This window comes from Halyomorpha halys, unplaced genomic scaffold (genome assembly GCF_000696795.3).
Source record: "Halyomorpha halys isolate HHAL.00 unplaced genomic scaffold, Hhal_1.1 Scaffold269.1, whole genome shotgun sequence".
In the NCBI taxonomy this organism is placed as follows: domain Eukaryota; kingdom Metazoa; phylum Arthropoda; class Insecta; order Hemiptera; family Pentatomidae; genus Halyomorpha; species Halyomorpha halys.
Genome location: NW_027112099.1, coordinates 488,063 through 509,020, shown reverse-complemented (window position 1 = coordinate 509,020; position 20,958 = coordinate 488,063). Strand labels below are relative to the sequence as shown.

At 29.3% G+C, this 20,958-nt stretch overlaps 1 protein-coding gene across 4 annotated transcripts in view; it reads left to right on the top strand.

The window, feature by feature from the left end:
* Nucleotides 1-20,958, top strand: part of LOC106680598 (protein yellow) — a 191,373-nt gene that overhangs the window by 32,451 nt on the left and 137,964 nt on the right. The gene's annotated exons all lie outside the window — the stretch shown is intronic.

Sequence of the window (20,958 nt, the reverse complement as noted above, 5' to 3'; positions counted from 1 at the left end):
ATGAAACCATATCCCGTACCCATAAAAACTGGAACAATTAGTAACTTACTGAGCGTGGTATTAATTGATGGTTGTATGAAGGTCAATGGAAGAATGATATCGCTGCTAGGTCAAACGGAACAGACTGCTCAAAAATAATTGTTTTATATTACTTATCATATAAACCATTTCCTTTTACAAATCAGTTAGTAAATAGACTGTTGAAATTTTGTTCTTTCCCAACGGTTGACCGTACTAGGAGGTCTTTTATTTATTTCATTAATTTGAGGTTATGCTAAATTAAGTTATTTCACTCTTGCAAAAATATATTTTAAGTCCATAATTTATAATTTATTTCGTATGCTAATGGCCCAGAATTCATTTATGCCTAGGATTCGAGGCTAGAAATACAATTTCTAGGTTTGATGTCTTTTAGGTTAGTTAACAATTTATGAAGAACGAAAAAAATATTTAGCAAGTAATAACTTTTTTTTTACCTATTTAAATTTTTTTGTGCTCAATATACGATATTTGGGAATGGCAATGTAAAATTAATCTTTCAGAACTTCTCAGTACCTTATTTATTTTTTTGGCTGATATATTATATTAGATAAATAAGTAAAAATAGAAGAATTGAGAAAAGAAACAGATTTACATATTTGCAAGGATTTACATGAACATTTATTTGTTACATATATATATATATATATATATATATATATATATATATATATATATAAAAGAGAGAAGACTACGAATTCAGGTACGTTACAAATAGCAAATAATAGTTTTCTTAAGAAGTAGGTTTTTGGACGGAATAAACCGCTTGGTTTATTATCGCCTATTTATAATATGGAAAGAAGAATGCGAAAAATGTAGGAGGTGAAGAATAAAGGAAGGTTGGTTTGGTTCTTAAGGAGTGTAATAAGAAGGAATCAAGACATTATTGTCTGAAATTTTGATAAAGAAACTCCGAATATCTGGAATGTGAGAATGTCTTGGAACAACGACGGTTAATCTTTGGAAATAATTTATCAATCTCTCAAATTTGAGAATATAGATGAATTTTCGGATGATTTGGGAAATAGTCGATGTTCAAGATCAGTGGTAAGTGTTTGTATCTATTCAGAACCCTAGTTTTGGATCGGAATGTTTTGGGATCGGCAAATTGTATGGAAGAAAAAAAAAATGGTTGGTGAGGGGGAAAAATCCCTGAGGAATCAAAAAATTAGTGGGACCAGCCTAAGGCTCCTATAGGAAGATAAAAGTTGTGTTATTTAAATATGATAACTGGATGATCAAAAAAATGACTCCTTAGAAAAATAAAAAAAGAAACGATTAAATTTGTGATGTTTTGTTGTTTAATAGAGGAATAAATTTCTTGATTATATTTATTAACGCTGATTGAACGAAAACCTGATTGGAAAGGATTAAGGAGATCTCTATGCTAAAGAAAAGAGCATAGAATGCGCTAATATTTCCAAGAACTTTAATACTTTGAATTGGATGAAAATGAGTCTAAAGTCCGACTCTATTGAAGGAGAAGGGACTTTATTCAGCTCACAAACTACTATATTTTTACAGGATGTAAGTGAAATAGAGTTTTGAAAATAAAAATTTGAGAATTGTTATAGGGCAGAAAAGATGGCGGAAAAATGGATAATAAATGGAGATACAATAGAAAACAATATTGAGCAGAAACATTATATCTTATTAATATTATGTTTAGTTATCTCACAAGGATATGACAGACCGAGAACAAACTCACGAGCTTACAATAAATTGAAACTAGCATCTCCTTCTTGTAAGTTAAAGAGGTAGCAGATAAACCAAAATGATAATTATTTAAAAAAAAATAAATGTATGCATTTCCATTCCATATATTTACTTAATCTTGTTGTTATTCAAATGGTTCCTCTCAAATTTTCATATTTACGGTAGAATAAAAACTAGGAAGAATATCCTCCTCCCTTGGGTATTGTTATTATTTCCACACTGCCATATCCGTGTAAGTGACCTATAGTAATGTTGATTGTAGAAAGTTCAAAATTCCATCGGATGTGAATGGGGATATCCCAGAGGCAGTTTTTGTTACCATTTGAGACTCTCTCCCGTCATATAAAAAAATGCAAACCTTGCATTAAATGAACAAGATCAGTTTTCACTGCTTGAACGATAACCTATCAAGTTCCATGGAGAAAGTATAGTTCTATTTAAACTACTTTCGATATAGAAATTAACTTGATTACATTCTTTAAAATTATAAATAATCTGGTATCATATATAATATAATGCATAACTAATTATATCACTAATGGCGTATAAAGCTTATTATTTTTCTGTTTTAGTGGAACTTTTTAAAGTTGTTATTGTGATAATGTTTACTTTGCGATTAGTATTAGTGTTTTTAAATTAACGACTTTTTTTTTCTCAATATACAGCAATGAGAATGCAATGAGTGATGAAGTCATCACTTATTGCATTCTATCTTTCTACCAAATTCAGAAAAATAATTTTATCAAAGTATTGATATTTATAAAGAAATATATATTAAAATTATTTTATTAAGCTCATAATTTTTCTAACACACAAAATGTATTTGATCAGTCAATTACAGAATAAATTCCAAGCTTTCTGTTAAAATTAAAATGCAGCTTTCTATTCCTATCAAAGAAAAAGAAACATATGCTAAATATTTTTTTTTCTTTGCGACCTTTTCTTTACGATGCGATTTCTCTTAACGCCCCAAAGGCTATTTTAGCCAAAACTTCCGCTATGTAATTGGCGAATTCTCCGTTCAGGCTGAACAACATTTTCAGGTTCACAAGATGGAATGAAACTGATAACTTGTATCTTCGTTCATTTGATATTTCTTTTATCATCATTCTTATAGTAGAAATTTTTTTTATCTGATCAACAAACTTTCGTCAGAAATATGGGACAGGAAATTTTATTGTGTTTAAATATTTATACATTGCTTATTCACAATATATACGAATCTAACACAACATTCCTTACTACATTGCCTGCTAAGCCTTGTACAATAATTCCTTGCTGTATCTTCTCTGATAAAGATTTTACTAATTTATATTTATATTCCAGCATTTATTTTTTTAGTTCGTCTTATTCCACAATTTAATTTTCATTTCAACAACATAAAAAATATTCCAAGAGATGCAAAGCTTCCGAATAAAAACAAATTATTGAACAGTTTCCTATGAAAAGCAGTTATCTATAATACATTGAAAACGTGGATATAAAATTCAATCGTATGTATCTTCTCTGATACTGGTCCGATTTAAACATTTTTTTTTTGGAGGGGAATTTAATTTTTTTTTATTGCCAACATAAAATACCATTTTCAGTCTACCAGGTCTATGAAACGTATTTTATATGTTTATTGTGAGGAATTTTCCGATTTTGTGCACAAACATAGGTGTCCAAAATGCCACGAAATACAAAAAGAAGCTACAAAATACGAAGGAAACCTAGTTCGTATGAAAAGTTACAAATTTAGGCTATCCAGAATTTTAAAGGTCACAATTTATTACGGAGTCACAATACAAAAGTAAGCTCTTCAAAGCCTGATTTTAACTATTGAAAATTTATTATAAAGTAATTGTTTTGGGATTTATTTGTGGAATCCATTATCATATTTACAAAAAAAAATAATCATATTTACCTATAAATATGCTAATATCCCCACAATAATTTGCAGTACTGTAGCTGGTCCACATACTATCAGCTGGTCAACGTTGTGGTTGAAGTGTCAGGTGTTTCGTCACTTGGCATTGTCCAATGTTGCTCATTCGTGCCTATCCCGAAACAGAGCGGAACACTACTTCCACTTCAAACAACTTTGATTTGAATTTGAGATAAATATTACAGTAACTTCGAAAATATTCATGACTAATGATATAATTACTTTCTGAAAAAAAAAAATTCATTTAAATACATTTTTTTTTTTTAGAAACTAATTATATAAGGGCATAGGCAGGATTTTTCCAAGGGAGGAGCAGACCTCAGCATCACACGCATACATACATGTATATATAAAGATATGTAATTAATTCCACATTCCAAGAGATACCCCCACAATTTTATTGGTACTTCATAAAATTCAATCATTAGTTTTTAAATATTTACTAGCTATAATCACAATAAATTATTGAAAATCCAGTATAAATTTAATTAATGTACATAAATACATACAATACACACAATAAATGCGGAAATATAAGAGAATATGAAGAGGTTTGCTATGTGAGCATCAGCTTTCTGGAATTGCTAGCAAAAATATTAACTCTTCTACGATGCTTGCATTCTCTGATTTATTTTTAACAAACATTTTGAGATTAATAAAATAACAAACTGTAAGTTATAATGGGAAGAATGGAATCTAAAAACGGTTCTTTTTTATTTTTTTCCCCCAATATTTTTAGAAAAAAGTATATGACGAATAATTGCGCTCATTGAATCATACCTTTTTTAATGAGTAGTTGTTTCTAGAAAGAAATCATCTATCAAATAAGTTAACTGGTTTCTTTATTTTTCTCCTTGAGTCCCAAAAATGTAGGGGGGGGGAGCAGCGGCTCCTCCCCCTGCTCCCTTCTGCCTACACCCATGCTAAGTTATACTTATTATCAAGTAGTTATAGGTAAACAATTACATTTTTCATATTACATATTTTTGGTCTATTAAGTAATTATTAAATTTTTTTCATTCTTTATGCTCCATATATTTATATCAGAGCAAAGAATATTGAGATAAATATTTTAGTTTATTTTATGGTACCAGACACCATTTTTCATTAGAAACGTTTCTCTATAACGACTTAGCCAGTGTCTTTTAGCAGTCCGATTGACCAACATTTCACTGACGGTAGAAAATGTCGATATTCGAAGTATTAAGTGTGAAATTACAGAATTAATTAGAGGAATGAGCATCTACTTACGAGGAGTAAGTTTCTCTAATAAATTCAGGAACGTTGCATTGAAGAATTGTTTGTTCGCAGAACTGATTCACTTTCACACACTGGTAAACAGTAACAAACTGAGACTTTACCCAAGTTCAGCTAAACCTTTCAACGAGATTTTTGAACACACATTTTTAATGATTTTATTTTTTCAGTCTTGCATACCTGTCTGGTTCATTATGAAAAAGAAGTAAATAGTTTAATTGTTCGGAATAACTGACCATCTGATTAAAATAAACATCTATTTTACCCATCAAGTTAACATACTTTTGATTGTGACCAACAGTAAAGATTAAGTTACCCACAAATAATCGAGGCTGAAAATTTATACTAAAAAAGAAGACAAAAATTAGCTTCATAACAAAATAATTCACCGAAATGATTTTTTGTAGCTTAATAATTACCCCATTTGTTCCAATGACTAACCAATGAAAAGATTAGTTCGAAGATGAAGTTCGGAGGAATTTAGTTTTCATAAATTTCCGTGTCACACGATCGCCTAGTTATCGCTAGTTACTTACCGTATATTCTTAGAGGCGTCTTAAAACGTTGGCTGACCGAAGTCAAGAGATAATTTTTATCTCCAAACTCTGAATAAGTTTATCTTAAAATTCATGTTTTTTAAAGATATTGTAGGAAATTATATCAATATCCTTTCCGACTTCTGCTCACGAATTTCACAAATTATTGAAAAATTAACTTAAAAAATAATATATTTGCTCATGGCTTGAAAGTATTGCAATATCCGGGGGGAAAAAAAGAAAATTATATTTGTATGAATTTAACTATACCTTTGAGACAGGTTTTCGCGCCCCCTCCCCTCAAAAACAAAAATTGGCTTAGAATACTAATGCCACACATTACACTTATTACAATATATATGTATATATATACATATATAATCTTTTTATTTATGGATATGTATTTGGTAGTTACATAGCCTAAAACCTTCTTTTGATAAAAAAAAAAAATTACATGTTCATTTTGATGTCTTACGAGATTGATTTAATAAGCTGTATATTTGACAGTTTATAGTTATCAGGCCATAGCTATTAAAAAATAAAATTTATCTCTTTCTAACAGCTTCGTTCTGATAATTCAATAGTATATTATTTTGACTCACAGTGGCAAAGCGTGGGTGGCAGCCGCCCGGGGTGGATTAGAATTTTGCCACATTGCCTCATGTAGGAATTTAAATTTAAAAGACTAAAATGTACAGTAATTCAACAGAACTTAAAAAAAAAAATCGTATATATCGTATATTGTACAGGTTACAAGAAAAAAAAAATGCCAAAAGAAGAAATATTTAGCCTTTTTCTAAAACAATAAAACAGTTTTAACAATTTTCTTGAAGCATTCTTTTAGACTTTGTCGAAACGAGCTGAAATCATGTAAAGTATTTCATAGGGGCTTATTCAGTTCCCCGCGGCTAAAATGGATGAAATTTCCTAGACATTTACGGGCTACACAGTTTGCTAAGCATTCCATGCTAGGTAACATTCGTCTCATGTTACACATAGTCAGCGCTCTCACACAATGGCTAGCCGTATAAACTCCTTTTTATCACAAGGTCGAGAATAGGAAAAAAATAACTCAGGATATGTTTGCCCTTCTAGTGTGCCCCCTTCTGGAATCTTTGAAAGCAGGGTTACTGAAATGGTAATAGAACATACCGATTCATCTAACACTAATAAATTTAATTTGAGGGCAATTATACAGAGGAGAATAGAATAAAGGGATATAAATTTTTTGGACGTGATATAGAACGTTTATTCTTCATTCAACATCTTTTTGTGAAAGATTCAGTGAATATTCATTATAAATTGATCCTCGGTTGCCATAACAAGAGTAAGGTTACGGACGTGGGATACCAGCTTTCAATGAAACTTGTTTTCATAATTCTAGCTAGAAAAAAAGTTAAAAACGTTTCCAAGAGTTCTTGCGCTCCAGGAACCAATAAAAAAAGCTATTTTATAGTTTTCAACTTTTTTTTTATTATTGATTTCTACCTATGTTCTAGATGAATTCTATGGTTATTATATACCACATCTATTTTTCGTGTAAAATAGGAAAGAAATATTATTGATTGTGTCAAATGCATTTAAATGTACCAAACTATTTCCTGGCCCAAATTCATGTGAAGACAGGAGATTTTTTTTTTTAGGAGAAAGTAAACCACATTCCACTTTTTATATGTATAAACAATTTTTAAAAAAATAAAAGAACCCTTCAAAAAAGCTCAAACCTTTTTTTTTTTTAAGGAAAAATATTCAATTAACTTGTAGCTCCATTTAAAATCATAAAACGAATTCTCATTCAAATAAAAAAAAATTAAGGACTGTTTAAGTGAACGACTACATCTATTGGAAAAAATGAAGCCCAAATAGTTTTATTAATTTTTCTTCTCTCTCGACTCTTTTTTAAAGTCAAATTTAGTCCTTCTTAACTCGTCTTTTAGGTTTTATAATTTTTTATACACTTCAACTCAATTCATATTGAAAACTAAACTTCCTTATTTTACATAAAAAACCAAATCGATTGATATATAATCAGCTTGAAATTCATGCAGACGAAATGCAGGAAACAACAGCTCTACTATTTTGAATTGGGGCCTCAAGATGCTTTCCCAATAATCCTCGGAAATATATCTAATTTATTTTTGACATCCCCTAAAAGTTTCATTGTTATTGCGCCTTCTCTTGTAGATGCTATAAACATAATCCAAGCCCATGATAATTTTACATGGAATGTTTAAGACCAGTTCTGAAAATTGTTTATGAAAATTATAATTGTTTCTCTATTTATCTTTTTGGGATTTCAGTCACCAATTTTAAATTTGTGACCTCCAATTTTCCCCAGAATTAAAATATAAAAAAAAGTACGAAAAATTAATTTTTATCCAGTATTTAAATTTAGCAACATCAACCTGTACTAAATAAATTAAAAACTAATCAATATTCAAAAAATATATTTAAGAAATGAATACTTTAAATTTTTTAATCAATAATATTTTTGTCCTAGTCAACGTTTAGGAGCAACCACACTTAATATAATGGGGTTCAGTTGTACGAGGGTCAGGAAAATATTCCGGGAAATGTTAGAAAATTTGCTCCTTTATGTATTTTATGCTGCTGATTACGAATTCCAACTTTGTGAGCTCAAATAATTATTTAAAAAACAGCAAATGTTTTTTTGTTTCTTGTTACTAAAACGAGCTATAGAAACATGATGGAAGGAAAAATTACAAATAATCTTGATTAAAATGACTTTTTCAGCTTGGCCGTTACCTTTTAAAACGAATGTGCGCCGACGTGAGATGGCCAGTCAAAAATAAGGAGGTCTCAAAAAGAGGTCATAAAAGAGGTCTCAAAAGTTTTAGAATAATTCTAAAAGCTTCTCCAATATGTTTTGTGAAGAGCTAATTTCGAATTTCAAGTTAGTGAACTTAAATTTTCTGCCAAGACTTTTTTGTGAAAAAGAGTCAGAAAATGAGCGTATTTTCAGGACTTTTCTAAACTTTCCTCTTGGGCAACTTTCTGATTCTCATTCGACAACTTACTTAAACGGTTGATTCTTAGCGATCCCCGGACCAAAGACATTATTAAGTAAAAAACTGTCAAGAATTTACTCTTTTTTAATTTAGTCAAGGGTAATCGTTATTTCCTCTTGCCCGAGGAAAAAAAATAATTTGTTGTGTTTTTTTAGATTTATTTATATTTCTGCAAAAAAGTAGAGTTCACGAACTAGAAATTTTAATAAATGGGCATATTTTTAGAACTTAACCAAATATTTCACCCAGATCTCTTTCTGGTTTCTAGTTGACTGAACTACAAAAAGGCTCTGCCATGTATTATGCTGGATTCATAGTTCATTACGACATTGCAGAACAGAGGTTCAATTACATAATACAGCTTATCAATGTCTGCATCAAACAACCCAGACAGGCCGACTGAAGAAGAAAGAAATTAGACCAGTGATGTCACAATACAGGAGCGGAACGGCTTTGTTTATTGACGCTTGGTTCCTCTTCAAATCTATTGGCACTTCAGTTTGACAGAAAGTCATAAACGACCACTTAAATTTTCTACTTACAAGAGAGGATTTTAACTGTTATTTTGTAGTGTGTGTAAAAACTAAGTACCTAAGTAAGAGTTGTCTAGTGGAAATTCTATAGATACAAAGGAGGTAAAAAAAATCACTCGCTCAATTTTGATCGTAAGCATATACTTGTGATACATATGAGGTCTTAACATGTGTACGCTAAGCAATAAGTCCCTGGAATTGACCAATGGTTGAGTGGCATGTTAAATTTTCTTTAAGAACAACCTTGAGTGAAAACTATTTTTCATATTCAGCTCAATTATAAGTTTTAACGATCTTCCCGTATAGTAAGATGTCATATTTTTTTTTCTAAGCCCCATGGATCTAAAGGATTTGATATACAGTTGGTTGGTAACTATAATTATCTCTTCTACTGCATTTAAAATGTATTTTAAGAGGGGAATAAGAAAGCTCGTATAGAAATTAGAATATGGGCTGAATTGCTGTATAGTGATGGAGCTGCTGGAGTAAGGTCAAATTTCCAAATAGTACAAGAGCCGGGAAGAAAAAAAAGCAATTATCTCACCCCAATTTTTGATTAGTTCAATGAAAACTATGTATAATTACTAGTCAAAATTGATGAGTCTGCCAAGTATAGGTAAGGGGAATAAAAAATGACGGCTGTTTCAAAACCTTAAAAAAAACATTGATTTTTCATTCGGATCTCTATATCTTAAAAACTACCAAGAACACTAGAAATCTAAGAGAACATTATTTAAAGAAGAGTAAATTTTCTGAAATATTAGCCCTAATAGAGCTATTTACGTCCAATAGTTCTCGAGATATAGCTTTTTAAAAAGCAAAATTTCTTAAAAATCTTCAGAAAGATTAGTAGTTAGTTAATTTATTTTGAGAAATTTATACCTCAGGAACTATGAAACGTACAGATGTTTATTAGTACTCAAATTAAAGCTAGTTTAATGGACTTTACCTTCGTAGAAATAGAAGTTTTCATGATATTCACTAAAATAAATTGATTTATAGTTGTTCGGACAATAAGTTTGATTTACGAAAAACTTCATTTTAGAAACCATTGGACGTACAGGTGTTTGCCAGAGCTCGAATTAAAGCTAGTTAAATTTACTACAAAATAGTTAATTATGTTTATCTTTGTAGGAGTAGTAGTTTTTATATTATTTTTTATAAGATATTTGACAAAATAAGCTCACAAAATTTATAGTTGTTTGTATAAACACTCAAAATAAAGGAAATTTATCTTACTATAACGTAGTTTATGGTACTTATCTTCTTAGAGGTAGTATTTTTTATGATATTCACATATAAATTTGGGAAATGAAAATTTGTCCGAAGAACTAAACTATAAGTAACTAGTAAACTATTACTGCTACTAAGATAAACATCATAAAATATTTTATAGCTCATTAAACTAGCTTTAATTTGAGTGCTAATAGACATCTGTACATCAAATGGTTTTTGAGATATAGATTTTTCAAAACAAATTCACTAACTACTGATCTTTCAGTACATCCTATATAACATTTTTATGAAATGTTACTTTTTAAAAAGCTGTATCTTGAAAAATATTTAATGTAAATAACTCCATTAGGGCTCATATTTTAGCAAATTTGATCTTCTTTAACTGACGTTCTCTTAGATTTTCTTGTGTTGTTCCTACTTTTTGAGATATAGAGCTCCGAATGAAAAATTATATTTTTTATCGTTTTGAAACAGGCGCCATTTTTTATTCCCCCTAATTATAGTTGCCAGACTCATGAATTTTGACTAGTAATTATACATAGTTTTCATTAAAGTAATCAAAAAATAGGGGTGAGATAACTGCCTTTTTTCTTCTCTTGGGCTCTTGTACTATAAAGTCTATACTCAGTAAGTTAGTAGTCCTCAGTCAAATCTGAATCTGTTCGTGTGTGTTGTTTACTTTTGTAGTCATCCTCCCTGTGTCAATGTCCTAAATAATGGACTCTTACAGTACGAGAGGATGTAAAAAAAATGTATATGTCTCTCTGATATAAATTCTGTTACAGTCGGTAGTTACTTGTATTACTTCTATTTCAGCTTCCCAATGAAAGATTGGGAATTAAATATCTGATTAGAGGGCGTTGAAAATCATATAACTATATAGTAAATTATATATGACTATAAAGTTGCTACTTTCTAACAGTGCTTCAAAATTTTATGATAGTTAAAATATATTTATATATATATATATTGCTGATATACTTGTCCGACAAATTTAAAAAGAAAAAAAAAGATGAGGAAACATGTAAAATGTTTAATTTAAAATAAGTGGTCTTTGCGGTTAACCAGTAGCAACAGGAAATGCAGGATACAACAAAACTGGATAACATATGACTTTTTTTCCTCGATTAATGATTCTACTGTTCTGTAATTATGGTTATTTACAAACATTTATTTTTGATAACTCGTAACTCACTTCCTAGAAAAAACTCAAAACAATGGAGACATTTCTCTTCTAAAATAATTAAAGTAATTTGAAAATGATAACTGAACCATATATAAGATGCTATGAACAATAGATAAAATTACCGGGTATAATATAAGTGCATGAAATTACAGTTGCATTCATAACAAAGCATTGTCGTTTAAATGCATGGAAAATTTACCATGATAAAGGTGATTTTAATAATTTTTTTTCTGTTCATGTTTACACTTTCATAAAATGCAAAGGAGCAGCTACTTGGTACTTATTAAATTAAATAAAAGGGCCCGTTAACCAATATGTACCTTAGCCTTATAGAAAGATATTAATTAAAGTTAGGAGGTCTTAGATCAGATTTACTATATGTATTATTATGTACAGTTGTAAATAGCTATAAATAAATATTTAAAAAAAGTTAGGAGGAAATTATGAACAAAAAGAACTCAGAAAAAAATAAATAAAATGACGTGCTGGAATTTGTTCAACACATGTTCTTTTCAAGGAACATCTTTATGAGAAAGAATGGGAAAACCCGTTTTCTATCTATGATCTGCTAACACTATAGAAAATATGAAATTAGAGGAATGTACGTAAATGGCCAATTTTCTCTTAGTGGTTTCCAGTGACATCTCGACCACTTCACGAACAATTGTTGAGCTATGGCAATGCAAAAAGATATCCATCGCTGAGAAAAGTTTAGAAATCTTAGTTCCTACTCTCTCTATTTTCATGTCTTGTGACGTGAAATTATTCTCGTTTCATTATTATTCCCATACACTAGAAACTTTATAGATACTGTTTCAACTTTACCGTATGTGAAGATCCATAGTGGCGTAAGTACGAAGCCCATCATAGGGAGAAAAAATGTTGTTTAAACTTTTACATAACTGTAAACTGAATCAAAATTTTCCTCATATTTTTTTCTTGTTTTCTTTAATTTCTTACCTGTCAGCTGGAAATTCCTAGAAGTTCAAATAAAACATAACAAAATTAATTTTGTTCTTATTTCTCATGGTATATGTCGTACTGTACAGGTCGGGTGTTGAAATACTTTCGCTACTTGTATACGTAAATGAGGAGTCATCCGTGCCGTTTTATTTTATTCACTGGAAAATAGATTTTTCGTTATTTCACAACTGTGATTATATGCGGGCGATATGTGTACAGTTATTATTATAAATCAATGAACTTCGAGACCAGAAATTGGCAAAAATTGGTACATTTTCATCTACTCTAATTATGTTTACATCAATAAATGTCCATTTGAACTGAAAATATACATATGCAAAACCAGGCCCAAGTTAGAAATATATTCCCTCCTCTCACTCCATTACTTCATATTAGCAATGAATTCCGTAAATATGAAGGTTTTTGGCTTCGTTACTTGATTATTTCCAGGCCAACCGTTAAACTGTACAAATACCCAATTGCCAATTACTTATTCCCCAACCATAAATATCTACTTTATATACGAACTGTGCCCCGAAATGTTCTCCCAACCGCAGAGTGGTGGATATTATCTACTTAATAATGCCTCAATCAATGCTATTTGATCTGTTTGGCCAAATAAGTTACAATTAGTTCGCCCCTCAGACAAAAAATAAATAAAGTAAATAGGATAAAATATCAAAAGGACTATGAGCCAAATGGCATTTTGTTTCAATTTCTTATATAACAAAATTACTTTACCACATAAATATTTTGGGAACTGGGACATGGTAGTACTTTGTCAAATATTAAAATTTCCTAACAATTGATATATGACCAAGAATAGATTGAATCCTTATCTAACAGGTTAATCATAAACATTGTATAACATGTTAACCAATTAATTCTCACTCAGTTTCAGTATTGAAGCTATATCAGAAGCCATACTTTTATCCTGATATATATATTCTGTCAACAATATTATTATCTTCAGAAAGGTGTTTTCAACCTGGAAAAAATATTTTTCCTTTTCTCTCCTTAAATCAATTATCAAATCCATGTGATATAATTAAAACAATAAATTAATGTATTTGAATATTACTTCTACTTAGGGAAAATAAGATTTTGCCATTGTTTGTGAAACCAGAATTATGAGTTGGACTACTGAAATCGGAAACACATAAAAGGTTTTATCCCTACATCGTAAAAGTATTTAAGGGAAATATACGTCCGAATCTGAGAAACGTGTATCGTATAATGTGAATCATGCATAACAAGGAAATTTCTAAAACCTGTAAGCCGTTTTAGCCAAGATTACCGATTTATGGAATATTTTATAGGGTTTTGGTTCTGAAGGATCCTACCTAACACGCGAACAATTAAGAGAATACGGTGGGACGTTTAATCGAGGTTCCTCTGCATTACTAAAAGAAGGACATTTTGTGTCCAACGGAAAATTCTGGGGACATATTGCCTTAAAGTGGGACTGTTCTACCGGATTTCAGTTAACGTTATTAATAAAAATAACCTGACCATACAATCGATCTAATTCATAAAGTGATTTTTTTAATAACTTTTATTTATTTTATTTTAAAAAAGTAAAATAATAAATTATTTAGAGAATGCCTTCCTAAAAAAACAATAAAAATGAAGATATAATTCTTGTTTCTTTATATACTGTTTATTAGAACAAAAATAAAGAGAAAAAAAACAAGAACAATTATTTTTAATTTTTATTCATGTGTTGCATTTTATTCATGTAGGTGAATACTTATTTTCTCTGTTATAAGATCTATAACTGTGACGCCAAACTGTCATTTGTGGTGAAACTTCGAATTGTGTTTACCTGTCTAATTACAAGGAAAATCTTAGGGCGCTAAAACTTGTTGCGGTAAATCCATTCTGGCTTACAGGCCGTTAGATTAATGAGAGCTCGTAACGATTATGAGCCTCTCTTTTACACGGCAGCTGTTAATAGCTCAACTGTTACTGAACTTGTCTTAACGAAATCAGTTGTAAATCACCTATTACATTCAAGCATTTTATCAACGGAGCGTTTAGTTTGGCATTGACAGTCATGCTGCATTTAATTTTTTGCTATTTCCTTGAAAGTTGGCTCATAGCAATATTGACTAAATGGATGATGATTGATGATCCTGAAAAAGTATCAAATAATATTATGTGTATATTACGTGTATATTTCACCTCTAAATACAAACGAATAAGAAGAAGTAAGTAATAGAAGTAAAGATATTCATTTTTTTGGTTATAATCGTCATTGATTAGAGTTCTATCCGCTTTCCATTTTAATTTTTAGTCACTTAAAAATAACAATAATTCTTTGTTATTATTCGAGACTAATATAAAACAAATTGATTAATTTTAGTTTGATTAATTAAATTTAGTTATTATTCATATAAATATTTTGATGAATGGAATATGGTACGGGTGCGGTCTAATAAAACTCAAATAGTAAATGGGTGTACTCTATGTGTAAATGGGTGTTTTCTATTTGAGCCAACATTTCGCCCCACGTTGCAGGACTTCCTCAGGGCTAAAAAAGATACTAACACTTGACAAGGTTACAAAGAAAAAAAACTTAGTGGAAAATAACAGGGGTATACAGTGAAACGTAAAATGTAATAAGAAAAATTAAAGGTTAGAAATAATAAATGAAAACGGTAATAGTAACAGAAAGATAAAGATAAAATAAGAGAAGAAATAGTAAAGAAAGTACATATTAATTCAGGGATAAGAAACAAATATAATAATAAAAAAAAAAAATAATCATCATGTAGTGGAATTAAATACAGTGAGATTTCATGGAAATTAAGAAAAATACATATAAAAATAAAATTTAAAGTTAATAATTATTTTCATGAGCGAAATCTTCTAGAAATGTAAAATAAATACGAGAAAATATAAATTTGATATATTAAACGTTAAAATTATTAAATCTTATAAAATGGGCACGAAAACAGAAGGGGGTTTAAAGATGGGATAAGAAATAAAACATACTTTTTTACACCGAATATGAAAAAGAGGCAGACAATAAAAAAAATGAAAGAGAGGTATAACAGATAAGAGGTGACTAAAGAGAAATAAAAGAGAGATAAACATTAAAAGCATATTTGATTCTTCTTCAATGGTTTTATGTTTTAACTGCTCATTTATAATTCTTTAATTTTGTTTTCTTAAAATAATTTAAGTTACCTATAAGTTTTTCTGAAACTTCGATACCCAATAAACTTTATATTTAATTACTATGTATTCCTGACAACTCATTATTTAAATAATTAAGAAAAAATTGATATTAGCCAAACCGTGATACAATTATAAATTTATAAACAGTTCAAATAAGGATTTGATTTTTTATACAAATCTGAAAAAAATCTGGCGCTTTCTTTATTCGGATTGTAGAATTAAGTTTTATTGGAATAAAATTGTACTTACAAATTTAACTTAAATTAGAAGCATTTTAACTAATTGAAACACTTACAATAAGAAGATGTTCACCTTTTTTTTTTTTTTTTTTTTCTCACTGAATAATACATCGGAATTTTGTTAATTTACATTGGGAAGCATTACACCTCGATCTCATCAATTTAAAAGAATCCTGAAACGTTATTTAATGGGAATAGAAAAATACATTTTGCCTATAATTTAAATTAGTAGTTACGTGAAAGTCTTGGGATGTTCCGGCAACACATATTTTAGTAAGGATTCATGGCTAGAACTATTTTATTAATTTTCCCCTCTGATGTTTGAGTATCAGCTGAAAGGTCTTGAAGGTAAATCCACATTTAAAATATATTTTTAAGCAATCTAATTTCAAATATTTTTAAAAGGAGGGCCCTCTTTGCTTCATGTCAGGAGTGGGAGTTGGCTGCATATGGTGCAATTTCCGACTTAATTGTACGCAGACTTCTATGGCTTAAGAACCACTGTTTTAAATGATTTAGCACTTTCTTCCATTAGCTTCAATTGTAAATTATATAAGACCTTATGTATAACCTTAAAAATAAAATACCACATGTCATCTAACAACCAGGTGAAAACGTGAGGAGGGAAGTGATTAGGAGTTGGTGGCAGGCGAAACGAGCTAAATGAATCACTGAGAAGCGTTATCAAGGTGGCTTGTTGACCACTTAGCCACTTTCTCCAGAGCAGTCCACATCGGGTGGATCCCTCCAGCTCCAAAGGAGTCAGACTACATGAATATTTGTCTGCTGTTTGTTATTTGCAGACGTGACCTCCATAACCAGGGACAAGGAGAGAGTTATACTTTCACGGTCAAACTTTATCGACGGGCCGACCACCTTACATAATACGCCTTCTCGTCTTTTTTTATTTTGTTCTAAACTAGGCGTGACAGTGCACATATCGGCACTGCAATTAACTTCTGGGAGCATACAAAGTTCTTTTTATTTTTATCACATATTCTATGTATTATGTGTAACAGAAAATATTTTTGATTTTAATTCATTATCTAATTACGGTAGAATGAAAAAATGTTTATAATTAACGCCATGCACTTAATCTGTCTAGTACATTTTAGCAAGATTACACTGTAAATTATTTTTCAACTAATAGGTAAATCTCTATATCATAAACATGAATAATAATTATACCTGTCTCTTATAATAAATTAAAAGTCAAACCAAAAAAAAAATTTTCCACTTTTTTTTTACTTTATTTTTACGGAAAAAAAAATTTAAATACACAAAATGAATATTATTCTTTGGGTACTTGTAAAGATGCCAGACTATACCACGAGCACTGTTGGCGTTGGCTAAGAGAAAGATTGCTGTGTACCTTTTCTTAATGTATCACGTGAATTTTACAAATTAAATGATAAAAAATTCAGAATTGCCTTAAACGAAAATTGTCAGAAAATGCACTCAAGGATTTTCAAATCTAGGTTCCAATCCCGCATGTTGAATCTTTGAGTAAAAGAGAAAGACGATTTGAAGATGTCTATTGTGAACATTAATGTAGCAATGTATGGAGCTTCTTGCCTCCTAGCAAAGTGGATTTTATTTTATTTACTACAGGCTAAATCGTTTATTTTGCCTGTCTCAAACATAATCAATAAGTATAATTTATTCGGACAAAACGAACAAAAAAAAAATCTAAGGATTGTATATTGTGTTATTTTTATTTATTTTATATTTGTTGTTTGTTATTATTTTCATATGTTTACTGAAAATTGGAATTTGTTATTGGACAATTAAGCCGTCAGTAAAAACATTGTTTTTTTGTTTTTTTATCAATATCTTTTTATTTATTGATAGATATTACAATCTGCCACACAGTTGTGGGCAATAGGTAATAGTAATGAATGATCTCACACATAATAGAATAAAATAAAATAAATAAATTAATAAAAAATAAATAAATAAAAAAAAACTCTTAAAATATATACAAACAAAAGAATAAACAAAATGAACATAATCAAACTATCTGTTAATCAATATCTAAAAAAAAAATTCTATCAATTTTGACCAAATTATTAATATTTTTTATAATTTTTCTCGTGTTGGACAAAATTGTCCGACTTGTCTGCAGGAGACTAAGTCAAGCTAACCCTATTATAGACGGTCTTTACAAATTAGTAAATATAAGAAAATGGTATCCTTTTAATATATAATTCTTAGCGGCATGTGTAAAATCACTAAGCTACTAATTATAAATAAAACGCCGAATAGAGTTTGAAATAAGTGGGTTGGCAATATCTAATAATACACATTAACTCACATAAGAAGCTTGTTAAGAAACTTGATGAAATTGGAGCCTACCTCGATTCGAACCAGAAGCCTAATAAATCATCCTTATACCAATTTAAGTTTAAAGTGCTGTATGATAAATGTATCAAGCATACGGATTTTTATCAAAGCCTGGTGAAGAACCTTCAAAATTTATCTGGACCGAATGGGTGTCAAACATAGTAAAAATAATGTTATAAAACAAAGGTATTGGGAATTGGGAAGTAAAGATTTTCAGTGGTTGAAGGTTTATTATTTATATCTGTTTATAATTTAGAGTAACTATTCTCCTCACATATTTTTAAATAATTGCGCATTTTACTTTCTGGTAGTATTATTTATCTGGAAGGGTGTCCCTGTTTCATTTATTTTTCTAATTTCTTATTTCAAATAATCTTGGGAAATATTGAAATATTGATTGAATCCACAAAGGATTTCGGAGATTCTTTTTTTCTAACATCGCTTTTGCATTAATATATTGCATACTGCAGTTCAATAATAATTTGTCGACTTCATATTTTTTCTTAATTCACGAACTAGATAAAACATATGTATTTTATTTAATTTTTTTTTTTATTCAGTAAGTACATCAAATTTGGTCCGACCAGATGACAAGAACTATCGCTAGCTGCCATACAACATACAAACATTATAAACGGAAAATGAAATACGTGTTGATAAATGACTATAGGCACTGGCTTTATAGCATTCGATCCCATATCTTAATAATGATTCAAATAATGTTCTTTACACAACAATTAAGACTTCTATGTCAACCAAAAATTACGGTAATAAATTTTTTGAATGAGCCTACTCGTAATATGTTTAGAATGTTTACTATATGTTATTCCAAAGAAAAAGTATTTTCTACTGTGACACCAAAATATTTATATTTTTTTAAAAACATTTAATGTTTTACACGAATATATTTTATTATAATTATTGTTGGTGAGACGGGCAAAGTTATGGGATTTGATTTCAGGGTCGTCTGCAGAAGCCATTTGAAGAGATTTTATCAACATAATCACCGTTTTGTCTTTGTTAACTATTATACCTTTATCGTGAGATCATTTTAAAAAAAATAGTTGTAGTAGTTTTATGATTTTCCTAGAGCTATTTGGATGAAATTATGATAAATTATAAAAAGAGAATCTTTGGCAAAGAAGTATTTATTTATAAATCGGGGGCTATGGCTTTTATAATTTTATAAATTAAATATTAAACGGACTATTATTTGTCCTTTGCATTACTTTTATGAAATAAAAAACTCCACGTTTGCTATTCGATTATGGTTCCAGAGCTTTTTTAATTAAAAAAAACAACACGTTTACAGGATAAGTTACAGTGGATTTATTAAATTAAAATAATTTAACAAAACTGTACCAGTGTATAACTATAGGTATCTTTTATTTTTGCCAATATGTGTTCTAATCACATTCAGTACTTTACAAAATGAATTATTGTTGTCCTTCAGTAACTAGTATTTAAGGATTGCACGAGTACTTAAGGTTTAAATCTTATATCTGGTTGTAATTACTCGATAGTTTTTTATTTTTTCTATTTGCTTATAAAAATGCTACTAATATCATCTGAAGGTGTCTCCTGATACATAAATATTCTTTACCCGTTGGCCTTTGGAAGACTAATATAGAAAAAACTAGTACCAGGTTTTTCTATTTATACTTGGCACTACAGATATTTTATGTAATTCTTAGTCAGTAATTAGGTTCAATTGACGGTTAAAGAAATGTGTATTTAAACTCATAAGGAAATATTAACGTCACGAGGTAGTACACGCCCAAACCTTGCCTGATCCACTGGATAAGTTCAATAAAGTAAAAAAAAGGAATCTAGATACAATATCCGTATTATAAATCTGAGAAATGAACATTTTTGTTTTGCACTGTTTTACTGCAGCTTGAATGTTGTACTTTGTATGCATTTTATAGCAAATTAATTAACTTAGAAAATCAATTACAAAGACCTGAACAGAAGAAATATGCACATATCCATATTTCATGTTATACTGTTCTATCTTGAAAAATATATGGAAAGCTATTTAGGTAAAGCTTTTATATTGAAAAGCTTAATTTTAGGTGGGACAGTTACCAAGGTAGATGGACTAATAATAGGAACAAAGAACTTTATATATATTTATTTATTTTAACAATTAGTATTAATTGTTGGTTTACTCTTAGTTATCCATTCAAAACTTGTTTCAGATTGTAAAACTTCTCTCAAAGCTAATTTTTTTTTTCTAAAATAAACATCTATTATTTTATTTTTTATTTTTTTACAGTAGTAGTTACCCATCAAAACATTTACTACTTATGTAGACAAAAAAAATACTGATAGTAGAAGACACTTGGTTCAAGTGGATATAAATGTTGTAAATGTTTGATCGTCTTACTGTCTTCAATCCTTATTTTAAGCTTCATGTGAATGTATCTGATCAAAATCATAAACTTTAAACAATGCTTAGTAGACTTACCGGTAGTAGATAAAGTTCCACTTTATAGAATCGATTTTTCACATTTCTTCGATTTTATCGAAAACGTATTTTGATTAAACTTGCTATGTCTATCTAGAATTAAATAGTTATTAGTATCAGCCAAACCTTTTCCTCATTAAAATAGCCTGAAAATAGTTGAATAATAAATTTTTAAAAAAATCTTCCTTTTAATTACCTTTACTTTGGTTTATTTAAAAAAAAATTAAAAATTCTCATATAATAAATGAATAATTAAAAATTATTAAAACATTTTATGAATATATAAAGAGTTCAGATCTCA